We start from the raw sequence: 17,026 nt of genomic DNA on the forward strand, positions 1-17,026 counted from the left end.
TGAAAAGTGGCATGTGAAGTACACATGCATGTCTTCCTCAGACATGGGTTCATTTGCAAGACACCTTGTGCAATTGAAAATACTCCAAAAGGGGAGAAATCAGAACCATGTCTCCAAAGTATTTCAGCAGAGACCAACTCCATCTGTCTATCTATCTCTCAGTGAGTGTGTGTGCTCTTGTGTGTGTTTGTGTGTCTTTGTTTGTGTTTGTACCATCATAGCTGATACTTCATTGCCCCCATTGGAAAACTGACTCAGATAATGCCATCTGCCAAACTCCTAAAAACCAAAGTTCTTGCTGATAGAATGAAACATTCCTTCCTGTTGGTTTGGATGTGTCCTTTAGGAATCACTGCTACATTTAGTATACTCAAATCATCACAGTAGATCAGGTAACAAAAACATATATATTTTAAAATAATAATAATATATTAATGGAAACAACAAATACAGGATAGAGTAACAACTGTGTTACTAAACAAGGTCAAGGACAATGGCAAACTATAGATTCAAACTTTGAAGAAAATAGTAATCAATGTAAATATTCCTGGGCTGCCTCAGCCCCGCCCAGGCAGACAGCAACAGAATGGTTTTGCAAGCATCCTCAGGAGGGCAGGAGCCTTCTTTGCAGGACGAGAGGGAGGTTGAGGCTCGATCCACCCATCATTCTTTTGGGAGAGGCTCCTTTTCCTCAGCACAAAGTTGGATTTTTTGTGAGGATTCTTGGCATCAAATACGTTGGCCTCTGCTGGAATCCTCAGCTCTGGGGAGAGAGGGGTGTACAAAAAGAAGGTGGCACTCAGGAGGTGCTCCCTAGGACACGCCAACATCTGAGAGCCTGTGCCAGAAAAGGCCAGAGCCACACACCTGAGAGCTCTCCAATTCAGCACCAATACCAACAAAGACAGCCTCCACAGTCCTCCCTGAGGAAGAACTAGGCAGAGCACTTCAACAGACCTAATGTCTGTTCCTACCGAAGGCTTTGGACTCCAGAATATCTCAGGTCCTCTTGCATCTGCCAAAGCACACCACTAGGGTTTGCATCTGAAATCTCCCACAAAAGGCTCCTGTGCCGAAGATTCAGTCCCCACATGAGCCATCTTCATAGGTGGGTTTGGAGGGAAGCATTGGATGGTGAGTGCTCTGATGTCAACATGAAATTCTCATTCAAGATGAATACACTACTGGGGGGTGGGAGGGACTGGAAGAAAGGTTGAGCATGGTTGGAGTAAGACCTAAACAGGGTTGTGCCCTGGGCAACAGTACCTTGTTCCTGTTGGCTCCACTGAATCCTCATTCTCCAAGGAGAGGTCCTCCCTCTCCATCTTTCTCTCTCTCCCTCTCTGCCAGCCTCGTTCTCTCTCTCCCAGTCTATGCCTTTGTGGCAAGGGCTGAGGAGCTCTCCACTGCCACACACTAGAGCTTTATGGACAGCCTCAGTGCACAACCAAAGAGAAAGCTATGAAACCCAGAGAAAAAAGGCCTAGGATTCCTCCTCTGAGTTATTTTCCTCAAGTATGGCCACAGTGAGGACAGGCTGACCAGCACGGATACCACGTTAGAGCCATGCTTCTGCGTTGGTGGAGCCCGCCTCCATGTGAACCAGGCTTCTGAGAATGGAGGCCACATTCCAAATACTGCCCTACTGAGAACAATGGTTCCAAAGACCAGCAAAGGGAGTGCTTCCCTCCAACATGGTGTATGGCCCAGTGGTGCCATGACCCCGAGTGGGGGAATACAACAGCCGCTTCTCCTTCCTCTGAACATGTGTTTCCTGTCGCCCTCCTCTAACCTAGAGCCTGTTCTCCATCCCTTCTGGGTTGGATGTGGAGATCTCTGCTATGAATTTCTTAGGCTACCAAGGCCCCAGACAGACTTCCTCTTCCATAGACTCTACTAACCTAACAGTAGGTTAAGATAGGAGACAAGTGATCCTAGAACTCATAGGGATGGTGGTCTTCAGGGTACATAGGCTGGGATAATGGCTGCTGTGGTGTTTGGCTCACAAAAACCAACCAACCAACCAACGAAAAAGCGCTGGCATTATTATCAGATGAGCTCTGTGGCTACGTGCTCAGGAAGCCCTCATCTGACTTTAGTTAGGGATCACAACCTGGCTATTGTGATCACTCCTTGCCTAGTGGACTCAGGTGCGTAAGACCATGGAATTTATGCAAAAACAGATGATTCAGGCTGTCTCCCAGGCTGTGTTTTCTTCCCAATTTCATCCTGTTACTGCTTGCTAGAATCCTGGCAATGCTCTGCCCAGGCAGTGGTTTTTTGGTCACACAGAAGGCTTTCAATAGTACTGCTTCAGTCCACAAAATGCCAGTTCCCTCTTTAGCCCATGCATTCCCATGTTCCTTTGAAACCACTCCTATCCCAGACCATGAAAACATACTGCTCCTGGAGAGAGGCTTTCCTCCTCACTCCTCAAAGATGTCAGCTTTGGATGCCTGTTCATGTCCAGGGGAGGGCACCTGGTGGGGAGCCGCAATATCCACCGGGGTATACCATTGGACCTCAAGACCTTCCACCAGCAGAAGTGCAGTTGGCTTTGTGCACGAACCCAACACACCTGTTGGAGTGTTCTTGGGGGTCAGAGACTACTCTTTGTTGCTAAGAGTTGACCTGAGTCCACATCCTGACCCTTGCTCTCTGCTATCTGATTGTCTCACTTACTCTGACGGCGAGAGATGATTTGGCCCAGCTCATAATCCTCTGGATTCTCCTCAGTAAGGAAGTGTAGGTCGAGGGCGCTGCGGATGACGACAGGAGCCCTATCGTGGCAGGTCACCTGGAGCAGCATGGGAGACAGGCCTTCAGGAAATGGGCCTTGAAGTGACTACTCAAGGACAGTGGGCAGGGGCATTCTGGAGGCACCTCCACTCTAAATACAAGGGCAACATCCATGACCCTACTACCCGAGGCTGACCTCCTGCTCATCGTGTGGGCTCTTCCCACAGGCTACTAGCCCAATCCTTGTACATAGGACTTCCTGGGCCTGCCATTGCTCTTTGTGGAGCTGCACTCCTCTCGGAGTGAAAGGACCCCACTACCTGCATACAGATGCAATCTCATCCCACAAGTTGGGAGGAATGGGACAATAGCCTCCAAGATCCCAGGTCTGCCCGAGGATGCAGGCGGCATTGGGAATGGCCTAGGCACAAAACCTAGAGGCTTTGGTCTGGATTGCCAGGGCCAAAAACAGACCCAGGAACATGACCACACACAGGAGAGCTGAAAGATAGCCACGAGAGCTCCTGGCCTCCAGAGGCTCAGTGCTGGCTGGGATATAGGAGGGCACCTCATCCGGAAAGGGTGGTCATTGGGTTACCTGGACATTTAGTGTGCTTGCTCCACATTCATATCGACTCTGCAGAGAGACTCTCTCAGCTCCTTGTTCAAGGAACATGGAGAACCTCACACTGCTGTCCTCCTCCATAGACATCAGCATCCCATACAAGGGAACCTGCAACCTAGTTCCTGTCCTATTCTCATCTGTCACCCATACCTGTCCCTGCCCTTCTGGACTGCATGCTGCCACCTGACACACAGACTCCCTCAGACATGGCAGTGGACAAGCTGCTGCACTCGCTCATCTCAGCTCCAGCCCTTCACACTGACCTCTCCCTTCTTGATTCCCATCTATCCTCCTGATCATCCAGAAGCTCCAAATTCAAGAGGGCATGAGTAGTCCATGGTATTGGACCAGTGTCTGCTCCCCACCCAGGTGTAAGCACCACGGGACACCCCTGCTCCCAGGCTTACCAGAACACTCTTGGCCATCTCTGGACTTTGTGTTTCTAAGTGGACACGAATTAAGCAGGTGTCTCCCACCTGCTTGTGGGAAAGCGGCCTGGAGGACTTGCAGGTTGATTCTGAGAACTGTGGGGGATGGAACATCAGCAAACCCAGAAACAGAAAGCCACCCCAGACTGTCAGTTGGCTCTATGGGCTTCCAGCAATTATGTCCAGGTGCTGAGGCTTCTTATTTCCTCAGGTCGAAGTGGAATGGCAGCACATGCACAGCTTGAATAAGGTAGGTGTTTACCTCCTTTCCCTTGACCTGGGGGCGTTTCCTCACCATGAAATATTGTATTCCCAGATTCATGGACAGACACACGAGTGAGTGGTCAGAGACCTTGATTTCTGCAGAGCGAAGTGGAGAGAATTGTTAGGTGGCACTCAAGGATTATACCACAAAACACCCACAACCCCTGAGAGTCTCCGCCAGGCCCATCACACTTTGGTATTTTGGGGCCAAGGCCCACTTTCTCTTGGCTGTCAGTTATCCTGAGCCCACTGTGGATCATGTCTCCCCACTGTCTGATTGTCCTACTTACTCTCATCCTCAGATATCATATACAGCAGCTCAAAGTTGTCCACATCCTCATGCTGCAACAAATTTTGGTCCAAGGCCCTGCGGATGAGGCTTGTCACCGTCTCCTGAAAGGTCACCTGGATCAGGGTGGGACAAATGTCATCAGAGAATGGCTTTTAGAAGAGCTACCCAGAAGACTGTGGTCAAACATTCAGGAGAAATCTCAGCTACATATACAAGGGCACAATCTTGTTATCCTGCTACCTGAGTGTGTCCTCCATATACCACCTGGGTTCTTGCAATGTGCTACTAGAACAATCCTGGTACAAATATCTGCCTGTACCTGCCATCTCCCCTCCCCCTGGGGAGCCACATTCCACTCATGTCAAAGGACCAAACTGCCTATGCACAGACACACTCTCATCTCACTGAGATGAGAGCAATGGGCCAGGGATCTGCGCACCAAGTGTGATCTGGGATGCAGGCTGCCTTTGTGGGTGGAAGAGGCAGATGCACTGAAAATTTGGGTCCTGACTGCCACTACACAAAACAGACTCAGATACAAGAGTGTGCACTTGAGTGCTTCATGATAGCTTTGAGAGGCCCTGGCCTCTGGAAGCTCGGTGCGGGTCTGGTTGTCATGATGTACTTGACTCAGCACTGGCAGTCACTGAACATGTCTCCTCTGCAGCTGGACACCTGCAGCATTAGCGTGTCTACTGCACATCCATAGAAATTCTGCCAAGAACCCCTTTAGCTCCGTATTTACATACATGCAAAGCCTAACATTCCGAAGCTTTGGCATGACCCCCCAGGTGATCCCGACCCCAAATTCCTACACCTAGTCATGCTAAGGAGGTTCTCTTCCCTGCCACCAGGAACACATCCCCTCCTACACATGTGACAAGTCACTGCCACCTCCTCTGCTCCAACTTCACTCATTGAGAATACCAAGTTCTAGGCACTGCAGCCTGCACCCTGGACATATCTCTGCCTTCATCTGTCCACAGCACTTCCGTCTGCACTTCTGGCCTGCAAAACCCACAATACACAGGCCCACTCACCACTGAAGCTGGGCATGCTGATGCTCTCCCTCCTCAGGTCAAGCCCTTAAGACGGACCTCTCTCTTCTTTATTTCCCACCATAGCCCTGGGGTTGGCTGTGTCTCCTGCCTTCCACTGTGTGGACACCCAGGAGGCAGCCCTGCTGTCGGGCTTACCGGGATGCGCTTTGTCTCCCTCAGGCTCTGTCCCTCTAGGAGGACGTGAACAACGCGGCTGTCTTCCACCTGCTCGCTGGAGTGAAGCAGTGAGGAGCTGCTACTCACAGCTGCTGGGGTCCTGGATGCCACTGCCACAGAAGGTTCCAAGAACTGTGGGGGATGACAACATCAGCAAAGCCCAGCAACTGCACCCCACCCAGCCTGGCAGTTGGCTCTGTGGGCATTCTACAACATCCATCCAGAACCTGAGGTTCTTGTTCCCTTGGAGGATGTGGAGTGGCACCAGGAGTAAAGACTGAAGAAGGTGGCTGTTTTGGGAACAAGAGATCCAGCACCTGCTGGGTGGGGATGAAATCCCAGGAGATTAACCCCATGTTGCTGCTGAAATGTAGGTTCCTCCCACAAATGACAGGCAGGAGCTCATTCCTAAGCTAGTCCTGCCTGTAAGGTTCAAGGCTCTGAACCCTGAAGGGCTCCTCCGTGTTCTGACCATTTTCACCCTGGGTTGGGACCAAGAATGGTGGGTTCAAAATGGAAATGGTGACAAACAGAAAAATGACTTTTGCCAATACACTAGAGTCAAAGCACAATGGGACAGTTCCCATCAGTACAAACACACACACACACACACACACACACACACAGAGTCAGAATAGGAGTCCTGGGCCATTCATCAGGGATCAGACTAGAGGGCCTGCTGGGCTCACCTGCCCTGTGCTACTCACTGTTACTCTTGAGCTCCTCTGCGACAATCGCCAGAGGCTCTGGCGTCTAAGATGAAGCCTCACCCAGTGTATCCACAAAAGGGCTAGTTGGCCCCCCTGAGATTCCTGGGAGCCTGAGGCTCGGGATTGTCTGCAACCACAGGAGAACATCCTTCTCCCTCCAGTGGCTCCAACCAAGTGAGCTCGGATGGCTTGGTCAGTGAAGTGGGTGCCTGGATACCAGGGTTCCATGTTCTGTTTGATCCATTGTCAAGGCAATGATGTCATTTCCTGTGCCCATACCTGAGCCTCTTTTCACATAAGACCACTTTCAACAGCCGTATGGGCTGCCGATTTCTCCTCCATGCCTACCCATCTCAGGTGCGCAGGTGTTCACCAACAACTACCCAAACATCCCCACCAGCATCTGCCCTGCTTGGTGCCACTAGAGTTCCAGCTTGGAGCCTTCAAAAATGCATTCACAACCAGTCCTTCCCTCTCAGCAGCTTTTGGACCCTGGTCCCATCATTGTGCAACTCATGGTGTGCCCAGTCTTTTCTGGAAAGTAGGGTAGCATCTAATCTCTAGGGTTTATTGTGTCTATTGGCCCATAACACCCTCAGTTCTCTCTGAAACCAGAGATGGGACTCACAGGTGGCTAAAGCACAAATGTAGAGATGGGATAATCACAAGAAAGGGAGAGACAAAGAATGCACCCTAACTCAATCAGGCCTGTGTCCCACACAGGGACATGGCCAATGTCCGTCCCATCGTGGCTGCAGTTCCCTCTCTACACCATGGCAAGTTGGAGGGGACTGAGATGCAGAGGCTGCTCCCCTCTGCCATACAACTTCCCAAGGCTTCTCCTAAGATTTCAAAAGGGCCAAGTGTGTCTAGTGTTGGGGTCTCACAGAGACTCCGAGGTACCACAGCATCCTGCTGCCCAGAACCGGTTCACCCCTCACCTCAAGGGGGCTCAGCCTCTGGATTCATGGGAATTGAAGTGGGTACAGGTGATGGGATATCACCTCCAAGACTGAGTTATGCCAAGTCCATGACCCCTGTCTGCATCCCTGTCTCCAGCACCACTCCCCCCTCTCTCTTTCCTCCTCAGAGCAAACAAATCCATTTCGCAAGTGTGTCCTGTGATAAAGACATGACGGTCACCCATCCTCTCATTACAAAAACACTGAGGCTCAGCCAACATGGATCCTACAGGGAACACAGGCATAAACTCAGACTCCGATCCTCCCAGCCGAGCCTCAGTGGAGCCTGGACTCCCAGCCTCCTGAGTCAAGGAAACAGAGGTTCCTAGCCGAGCCACCTTGGATGCAGCCGCACACAAACTGAACTCATCAATGCCCCTTGCTCTCAGTTGTGAGTAAGAGGGGAAGTGGTGTTTCACAACCCTGGACATCAAGGGCAGTCTCCAGGCTTTGGGGTGTGCCCTGGCCTCTGTCTATCTGCCCAGGCTCTCCAACCCACACTGGCCTCTTACCCAACCTCCTCCTAGGGCCAAACTCAATCCTGCCTCTCAATTTCTGCTGCCTTCCCCAACACACTGCTCCCCAAAATGAGCAGGGCTGGCTCTCGGTTATCATGCTGGTGCCAGCAGCAATGCCACCCCACTGACATAATTCTGAGTCCCAACCTAGGCACTCCAGCTGTCTTTGCCACACCTGGCCTGTTTGGGCTCTGGCTCTTGCTCTTTTCTTTCATGTGCATGTGTTTTGAGGTTTTGAGTTTCTCCCACTGCAGAACTGCAGCTGTGGCAGGGTAGAGCTCATGAGGGTGACATTCTGAGCCACATCCAATCCCATCAGGACTGTTCACTGGGGTGACTGCTGGAACACAGTGATGAGTGAACACATGGGAGGTGGTTGGACCCACCTTGCCTCTGAGTGGCTTCCTTTCAGGACAGGAATGTAGGCATGGGAGCCCCTGGCGTGGGATGCTTTGCAAAAGGCGTGACCATGGGCTCTCTGTCCTGGCAAAAATGGCTCCACTCAGCATGGAGAGCACTGTCATTCCTGGTGGCTAACAACAGCCCTGGACCCCAGAAAGGAACCCACACTCAAGATTAACGTCTGAGTGTGCGTGTCCTCGAGGAAATGAGGTCTCCTGATCCCAGGTGCAAAGGGGTAAGTCCTCTAACTCCAGGGGCCATGAAGGGACAACTGAGTTTCCCTTGTCCTTCTTTCCCTCTCTAACTAACCACAGTTAGGACCCTGGCCTCATTCCCCAGTGAGGATCATTAGGCTCCATAAAGGACAGTCTCTAAGATGCTCAGTGGACCAACACCCTCTGCACAACCCATAACCCTATTCACCCAAGAGGCAAGAGGATTTCTATTCAGGAAAACCAGGAAAGGGAGAGCCTTTCTCAAGGACACAAGGACATTAGTGAGTGAGGGAGTGATTAATGGATGGAGAACTATTTCCAACCCCAACTTCCAGGAGCATATATGGCCCCCTGGAGAATTCTGCAGTGTGTTGGTGATTAAGGAGAACGTGTGAATTCAGGGGTCACTAGGTCCTCTCAGCCATAAGGAGGGAAACTGCCATAAAGGAACTAGGACAAGGGTGCGAGGAATGCTCACTGGTGGGAGATCGGAAGGAAGGAAAGTGTACTCATTAGAAAAGTGTCGCCTGAAAATTCTTAGCCAGCCAAAAGCCGTGCGAACTTGTGTGGGAAAAGAGTCTTTGCACAGTGATGAAGCTAAGAGCTCACATGATGGAACACAGCATCAACTGGGACCAAATCCAATATCTGATATTCTTGTAGGAAGAGGAGAGTCTGGACCCAGATACCAGGGAGACTGGGGGATACCGGATATGTGAGGTTGGAGCCAGGGCAGGATGCCCATATGGGAACCACAGATCGTGGGCAGCAATAGGAGAGTGGGCAAGGGCTGGGAGAGTTGGGGAGACAGTCCCCTTGAAACCTGGGAGGGGTTATGGCACTGGGACAGCCCAACACCTACTGTGTTGAGCCTCTGGAGCTCAACGGAAGACACTTCCTCTGTTGTCGGCCACCCAGTTAACAGAGTTTGGTTGCAGCAGCCTAGGACCCAGCTGAAGGTCTGAGCATGTTGGCCATGCAGGTTGGATCTGGACCACAGACACCCTCATCAGAGATTGTAGGGTCTCAGCCCTGAGGCAAGACAGGCACTAAGTCAGGCCAGGTGGGGAAACGGATAGGCACACACTCTGGGGGCTGGTGCCTGTGTTACTGGGAGCACTTCTGATCGCAATTCCCTGATCTGCTGCCAACACAGGCTACAGAGGAGCGTACAGAAACACAGACCACGGATCTGCCCCACTCAGTGGGCCCAGGCCAACACCACACCCAGCAGCCTCGTGCCATACCCAATGAGTCTCGAAGCGGCCCCCTCTTCCCATCCTGAGAGCTCTTCCCTTCCTCATGTGCCAATAGCTCCCTACTGTCACTGGCAATATCTACTCTGTGAGATATCAACATCCGTGGGTACTGTTCTCTCATCCCAGGACAGTGTGGTCCCACACACCCTGGTGAAATGGGCCACCTGGAGGCTGGACCTGGAGGTTGTTGAGGCTGAATGGCAGCGGTGGTCCTCTGGCACTTAATATTATTTAAGTTAAAAAAAAAAAACAAAAACAAAAACAAAAAACGGGTCTTGGTGCTCAAAAATGTTTGATTTGCATATTCTCATCCCCTAACCCCAATATTTTCATTATTTCCTCACATATGAAATCTTACTAGCATAAAGGTAATTTCGTATTAAACAAAGTGGATTGAAATAACATTGGTAAAAATAATCAATCACCATACTTTCAATTTTTGTTCTGCTTTCCTATTAGAAACCACTTGGATACAAGAGAACAGAGGACAGACTCATGGAAATGCTTGAAATGACAAGAAGCTCCCACTCAAGCTCAGCATTCAGTCCTGGACAGGGTAAGACCAGGCCACTTTGACATCTGTGCCAAAGAGTCTACCAGACAGAATCCTCTGACTGATCCCTGACTGAGCCATAGGAACTGGCTAGAAAAGCCTTCACATCCTCAATACATTCTTCACGTCAGAATACTTGACAACCATTGATATCCATCTCTCGTTAACTTGCTCCCCAGCCAACCATTCTTCAACAAATTCAAAGGAGTAACTCATGCAAGCACACAGAAAGGGGTGTTCACTACACACATCCATGTGCGAAAAAGACAACTGGTATTTCTTGTTTGGGCTATTTCAAATGAAATCCCTTCTGCATGACCTCCACAAACCAAAGGAAAATATTTGTGAAATTCCCACGTAGAAGACAAGATACACTTGCCAAGGAGGCAGTGGCAAGAATTTTGACACTGCAAATGTAGAGTGTGTGTTTAGGAAGCAGTCACAGTTTCCATGAGAGAGTCCCATGAAATCAATTAGGAAGATCCATGCTCTAGCCCTACCATGCAAGTGATGTGACTCGAAAGAGTCACTTAGTCTTAGTAACCATCATCACTAACAAGTAAGTCAATGTATAAAGGTCCTCAGGTGCCAAGCTACAAAATGTGGGATGAGCATGGATGAGGATGGGTGGGAGAAGTCTCCAACTCTAACACAATTAGGGAAGGATGTGCTGACCTCAAGTGGCTGGGGGGGCTGGGATCCTGCCACAGAGGGGGATTCCAAACCTCACATCCCCTGACCCAGGCCAGAAGACCAGGTAGAGTCCAAGGACCCTGGGGTGGCCCAATGGCAATAAAGGTCAAAAGGAACTAGGGATCTGCCTGGTCCCTCAATCCCCTACTCTGAGCAGGGCTGCATGACGAGGCCAGAGGCCATCCACAGCAATCTGCCTTTACAGGAAAACAGGGACTGCAGGCTGCCTCTGGCTCACTGAATCAGGGTGGTGTTTTCATAAAGCAAGACCACTTCCTCACATTTGACCAGCAGCTCATGTGTTGACAGCACAATGACTGACTTGACTCAGGCCCTGATGAATGAAATAGAAAATTCATAGCAAACCCATCTTTAGCTCTTCCACATCATCAGGGGCTCTGATTCAATTCCGTCCAGAAAGGTGTCTGAAATGATTTCTAAACATGCTGGGGACTCACCTCTGTGAGGAACTTTTCAGGAAAAAGGGGATCAAATCTCATGAAGCAACTCTTCTCTCTTCTAGCCCATGGGCAATGCAAGGAACCTGCATGATACCAGAGGCTCACTTCTCTCTTCTCATGTCTTCTGGAAAGGATTCGTTAATGCTTCCTGCAAGGTGAAGCAGAAGCCTGCATCCCCAGCTGCACAGAAGTGTTTTAGGGCAGTGTCTCCCTTAAAACCCAAAAATAAAAAAACAGGTCATTCAACAGGCACATGGATTCGAGTACATGTTCAATGATCCCTCCTCCCTGGAGCCTTCCACATGCCCATCTTCCACATTCACAGAGCAATGCTTGGCCATTCTCAAGACCAGGAGACCATGATGCTCCTCACCAGGAAGTCAATAAGGAACATGAAGAGAGCAGCATGGATTGCAGAAGGTGGCACATCAAGGATCTTCAGCTCTGCTGCTAGAACACAAGAGCTTAACTTCAGTATTGACTTTTTGCCAACTACCAAGTACGATAGCAGTGTCAAGCCCAATATGCAGATATGCAAGTAGTAGGTGACACCCCGCGTCCATTCACAAAAGTGGGCAACATCTGCATCAGAACAAGGAAGTATCTTACCCTTACTCATAAAAATCATCAGAAACAAAATAAAATGGATGCAAGACTTCTCATTTCACTATTAGGTAGCTGTTGGAATTCCCTATTAAATAATAACTCCTCCAAAATAAAAAGTATCTCAGACATGTGTCAACTATTCAATGGATGACATTTTAAAAACTATGGACTTTACTTAATATTTATGTATGCTATATCCCTGCCTAAGGCTCTATGAGAAAGGAGCACATAGAATTGGATCTTTGAAAATCTCACATTTGCTGATAAATATTACTGCTGATCTCAGGCATGGCGAAGTGAAAAGTGGGACTTTGGATATTCCAAGAATGCTATGTTGTGGGATTGGTGTCCCTGATTCATACATAGCATATGGTTTCTATGAAATCCAGTGAGGGAGCAGGAGTAACGAAGCTGATTGCACAGATGACCTCAGGGAATACTGACAGATAGGCCAAATGAAAAATATGTTCCAGCTAACCATTGGTATTTGGGCTTCTGATCCCAGTCCTGTTTTTAAAAAAGGTGCAGACAGGCAGTGTTCATTAAAAACTGTCTACCATGTAAAAGTGGGTAATTTAAATGGCATCTAGTTACACATCTGATAGAATGGTCTGGCAACATATGAATTTCATTCTAACAACAACAACAACAACAAAACTTAGAAAATGAGACATAAAGATAAAACCTTGTCTTCACCAGGATGCCTAAAAGCTTTGACTCTAGTGTATTGGCACAAGTCATTTTTCTGTTTGTCACCATTTCCATTTTGAACCCACCATTCTTGGTCCCAACCCAGGGTGAAAAAAATCAGAACACGGAGGAGCCCTTCAGGGTTCAGAGCCTTGAACCTTACAGTCAGGACCAGCTTAGGAATGAGCTCCTGCCTGTCATTTGTGGGAGGAACCTACATTTCAGCAGCAACATGGGGTTAATCTCCTGGGATTTCATCCCCACCCAGCAGGTGCTGGATCTCTTGTTCCCAAAACAGCCACCTTCTTCAGTCTTTACTCCTGGTGCCACTCCACATCCTCCAAGGGGACAAGAACCTCAGGTTCTGGATGGATGTTGTAGAATGCCCACAGAGCCAACTGCCAGGCTGGGTGGGGTGCAGTTGCTGGGCTTTGCTGATGTTGTCATCCCCCACAGTTCTTGGAACCTTCTGTGGCAGTGGCATCCAGGACCCCAGCAGCTCCTCACTGCTTCACTCCAGCGAGCAGGTGGAAGACAGCCGCGTTGTTCACGTCCTCCTAGAGGGACAGAGCCTGAGGGAGACAAAGCGCATCCCGGTAAGCCCGACAGCAGGGCTGCCTCCTGGGTGTCCACACAGTGGAAGGCAGGAGACACAGCCAACCCCAGGGCTATGGTGGGAAATAAAGAAGAGAGAGGTCCGTCTTAAGGGCTTGACCTGAGGAGGGAGAGCATCAGCATGCCCAGCTTCAGTGGTGAGTGGGCCTGTGTATTGTGGGTTTTGCAGGCCAGAAGTGCAGACGGAAGTGCTGTGGACAGATGAAGGCAGAGATATGTCCAGGGTGCAGGCTGCAGTGCCTAGAACTTGGTATTCTCAATGAGTGAAGTTGGAGCAGAGGAGGTGGCAGTGACTTGTCACATGTGTAGGAGGGGATGTGTTCCTGGTGGCAGGGAAGAGAACCTCCTTAGCATGACTAGGTGTAGGAATTTGGGGTCGGGATCACCTGGGGGGTCATGCCAAAGCTTCGGAATGTTAGGCTTTGCATGTATGTAAATACGGAGCTAAAGGGGTTCTTGGCAGAATTTCTATGGATGTGCAGTAGACACGCTAATGCTGCAGGTGTCCAGCTGCAGAGGAGACATGTTCAGTGACTGCCAGTGCTGAGTCAAGTACATCATGACAACCAGACCCGCACCGAGCTTCCAGAGGCCAGGGCCTCTCAAAGCTATCATGAAGCACTCAAGTGCACACTCTTGTATCTGAGTCTGTTTTGTGTCGTGGCAGTCAGGACCCAAATTTTCAGTGCATCTGCCTCTTCCACCCACAAAGGCAGCCTGCATCCCAGATCACACTTGGTGCGCAGATCCCTGGCCCATTGCTCTCATCTCAGTGAGATGAGAGTGTGTCTGTGCATAGGCAGTTTGGTCCTTTGACATGAGTGGAATGTGGCTCCCCAGGGGGAGGGGAGATGGCAGGTACAGGCAGATATTTGTACCAGGATTGTTCTAGTAGCACATTGCAAGAACCCAGGTGGTATATGGAGGACACACTCAGGTAGCAGGATAACAAGATTGTGCCCTTGTATATGTAGTTGAGATTTCTCCTGAATGTTTGACCACAGTCTTCTGGGTAGCTCTTCTAAAAGCCATTCTCTGATGACATTTGTCCCACCCTGATCCAGGTGACCTTTCAGGAGACGGTGACAAGCCTCATCCGCAGGGCCTTGGACCAAAATTTGTTGCAGCATGAGGATGTGGACAACTTTGAGCTGCTGTATATGATGTCTGAGGATGAGAGTAAGTAGGACAATCAGACAGTGGGGAGACATGATCCACAGTGGGCTCAGGATAACTGACAGCCAAGAGAAAGTGGGCCTTGGCCCCAAAATACCAAAGTGTGATGGGCCTGGCGGAGACTCTCAGGGGTTGTGGGTGTTTTGTGGTATAATCCTTGAGTGCCACCTAACAATTCTCTCCACTTCGCTCTGCAGAAATCAAGGTCTCTGACCACTCACTCGTGTGTCTGTCCATGAATCTGGGAATACAATCTTTCATCGTGAGGAAACGCCCCCAGGTCAAGGGAAAGGAGGTAAACACCTACCTTATTCAAGCTGTGCATGTGCTGCCATTCCACTCCGACCTGAGGAAATAAGAAGCCTCAGCACCTGGACATATTTGCTGGAAGCCCATAGAGCCAACTGACAGTCTGGGGTGGCTTTCTGTTTCTGGGTTTGCTGATGTTCCATCCCCCACAGTTCTCAGAATCAACCTGCAAGTCCTCCAGGCCGCTTTCCCACAAGCAGGTGGGAGACACCTGCTTAATTCGTGTCCACTTAGAAACACAAAGTCCAGAGATGGCCAAGAGTGTTCTGGTAAGCCTGGGAGCAGGGGTGTCCCGTGGTGCTTACACCTGGGTGGGGAGCAGACACTGGTCCAATACCATGGACTACTCATGCCCTCTTGAATTTGGAGCTTCTGGATGATCAGGAGGATAGATGGGAATCAAGAAGGGAGAGGTCAGTGTGAAGGGCTGGAGCTGAGATGAGCGAGTGCAGCAGCTTGTCCACTGCCATGTCTGAGGGAGTCTGTGTGTCAGGTGGCAGCATGCAGTCCAGAAGGGCAGGGACAGGTATGGGTGACAGATGAGAATAGGACAGGAACTAGGTTGCAGGTTCCCTTGTATGGGATGCTGACGTCTATGGAGGAGGACAGCAGTGTGAGGTTCTCCATGTTCCTTGAACAAGGAGCTGAGAGAGTCTCTCTGCAGAGTCGATATGGATGTGGAGCAAGCACACTAAATGTCCAGGTAACCCAATGACCACCCTTGCCGGATGAGGTGCCCTCCTACATCCCAGCCAGCACTGAGCCTCTGGAGGCCAGGAGCTCTCGTGGCTATCTTTCAGCTCTCCTGTGTGTGGTCATGTTCCTGGGTCTGTTTTTGGCCCTGGCAATCCAGACCAAAGCCTCTAGGTTTTGTGCCTAGGCCATTCCCAATGCCGCCTGCATCCTCGGGCAGACCTGGGATCTTGGAGGCTATTGTCCCATTCCTCCCAACTTGTGGGATGAGATTGCATCTGTATGCAGGTAGTGGGGTCCCTTCTCTCCGAGAGGAGTGCAGCTCCACAAAGAGCAATGGCAGGCCCAGGAAGTCCTATGTACAAGGATTGGGCTAGTAGCCTGTGGGAAGAGCCCACACGATGAGCAGGAGGTCAGCCTCGGGTAGTAGGGTCATGGATGTTGCCCTTGTATTTAGAGTGGAGGTGCCTCCAGAATGCCCCTGCCCACTGTCCTTGAGTAGTCACTTCAAGGCCCATTTCCTGAAGGCCTGTCTCCCATGCTGCTCCAGGTGACCTGCCACGATAGGGCTCCTGTCGTCATCCGCAGCGCCCTCGACCTACACTTCCTTACTGAGGAGAATCCAGAGGATTATGAGCTGGGCCAAATCATCTCTCGCCGTCAGAGTAAGTGAGACAATCAGATAGCAGAGAGCAAGGGTCAGGATGTGGACTCAGGTCAACTCTTAGCAACAAAGAGTAGTCTCTGACCCCCAAGAACACTCCAACAGGTGTGTTGGGTTCGTGCACAAAGCCAACTGCACTTCTGCTGGTGGAAGGTCTTGAGGTCCAATGGTATACCCCGGTGGATATTGCGGCTCCCCACCAGGTGCCCTCCCCTGGACATGAACAGGCATCCAAAGCTGACATCTTTGAGGAGTGAGGAGGAAAGCCTCTCTCCAGGAGCAGTATGTTTTCATGGTCTGGGATAGGAGTGGTTTCAAAGGAACATGGGAATGCATGGGCTAAAGAGGGAACTGGCATTTTGTGGACTGAAGCAGTACTATTGAAAGCCTTCTGTGTGACCAAAAAACCACTGCCTGTGCAGAGCATTGCCAGGATTCTAGCAAGCAGTAACAGGATGAAATTGGGAAGAAAACACAGCCTGGGAGACAGCCTGAATCATCTGTTTTTGCATAAATTCCATGGTCTTACGCACCTGAGTCCACTAGGCAAGGAGTGATCACAATAGCCAGGTTGTGATCCCTAACTAAAGTCAGATGAGGGCTTCCTGAGCACGTAGCCACAGAGCTCATCTGATAATAATGCCAGCGCTTTTTCGTTGGTTGGTTGGTTGGTTTTTGTGAGCCAAACACCACAGCAGCCATTATCCCAGCCTATGTACCCTGAAGACCACCATCCCTATGAGTTCTAGGATCACTTGTCTCCTATCTTAACCTACTGTTAGGTTAGTAGAGTCTATGGAAGAGGAAGTCTGTCTGGGGCCTTGGTAGCCTAAGAAATTCATAGCAGAGATCTCCACATCCAACCCAGAAGGGATGGAGAACAGGCTCTAGGTTAGAGGAGGGCGACAGGAAACACATGTTCAGTGGAAGGAGAA

The sequence above is a fragment of the Urocitellus parryii genome, chromosome Y (assembly GCF_045843805.1).
Source record: "Urocitellus parryii isolate mUroPar1 chromosome Y, mUroPar1.hap1, whole genome shotgun sequence".
NCBI lineage: Eukaryota > Metazoa > Chordata > Mammalia > Rodentia > Sciuridae > Urocitellus > Urocitellus parryii.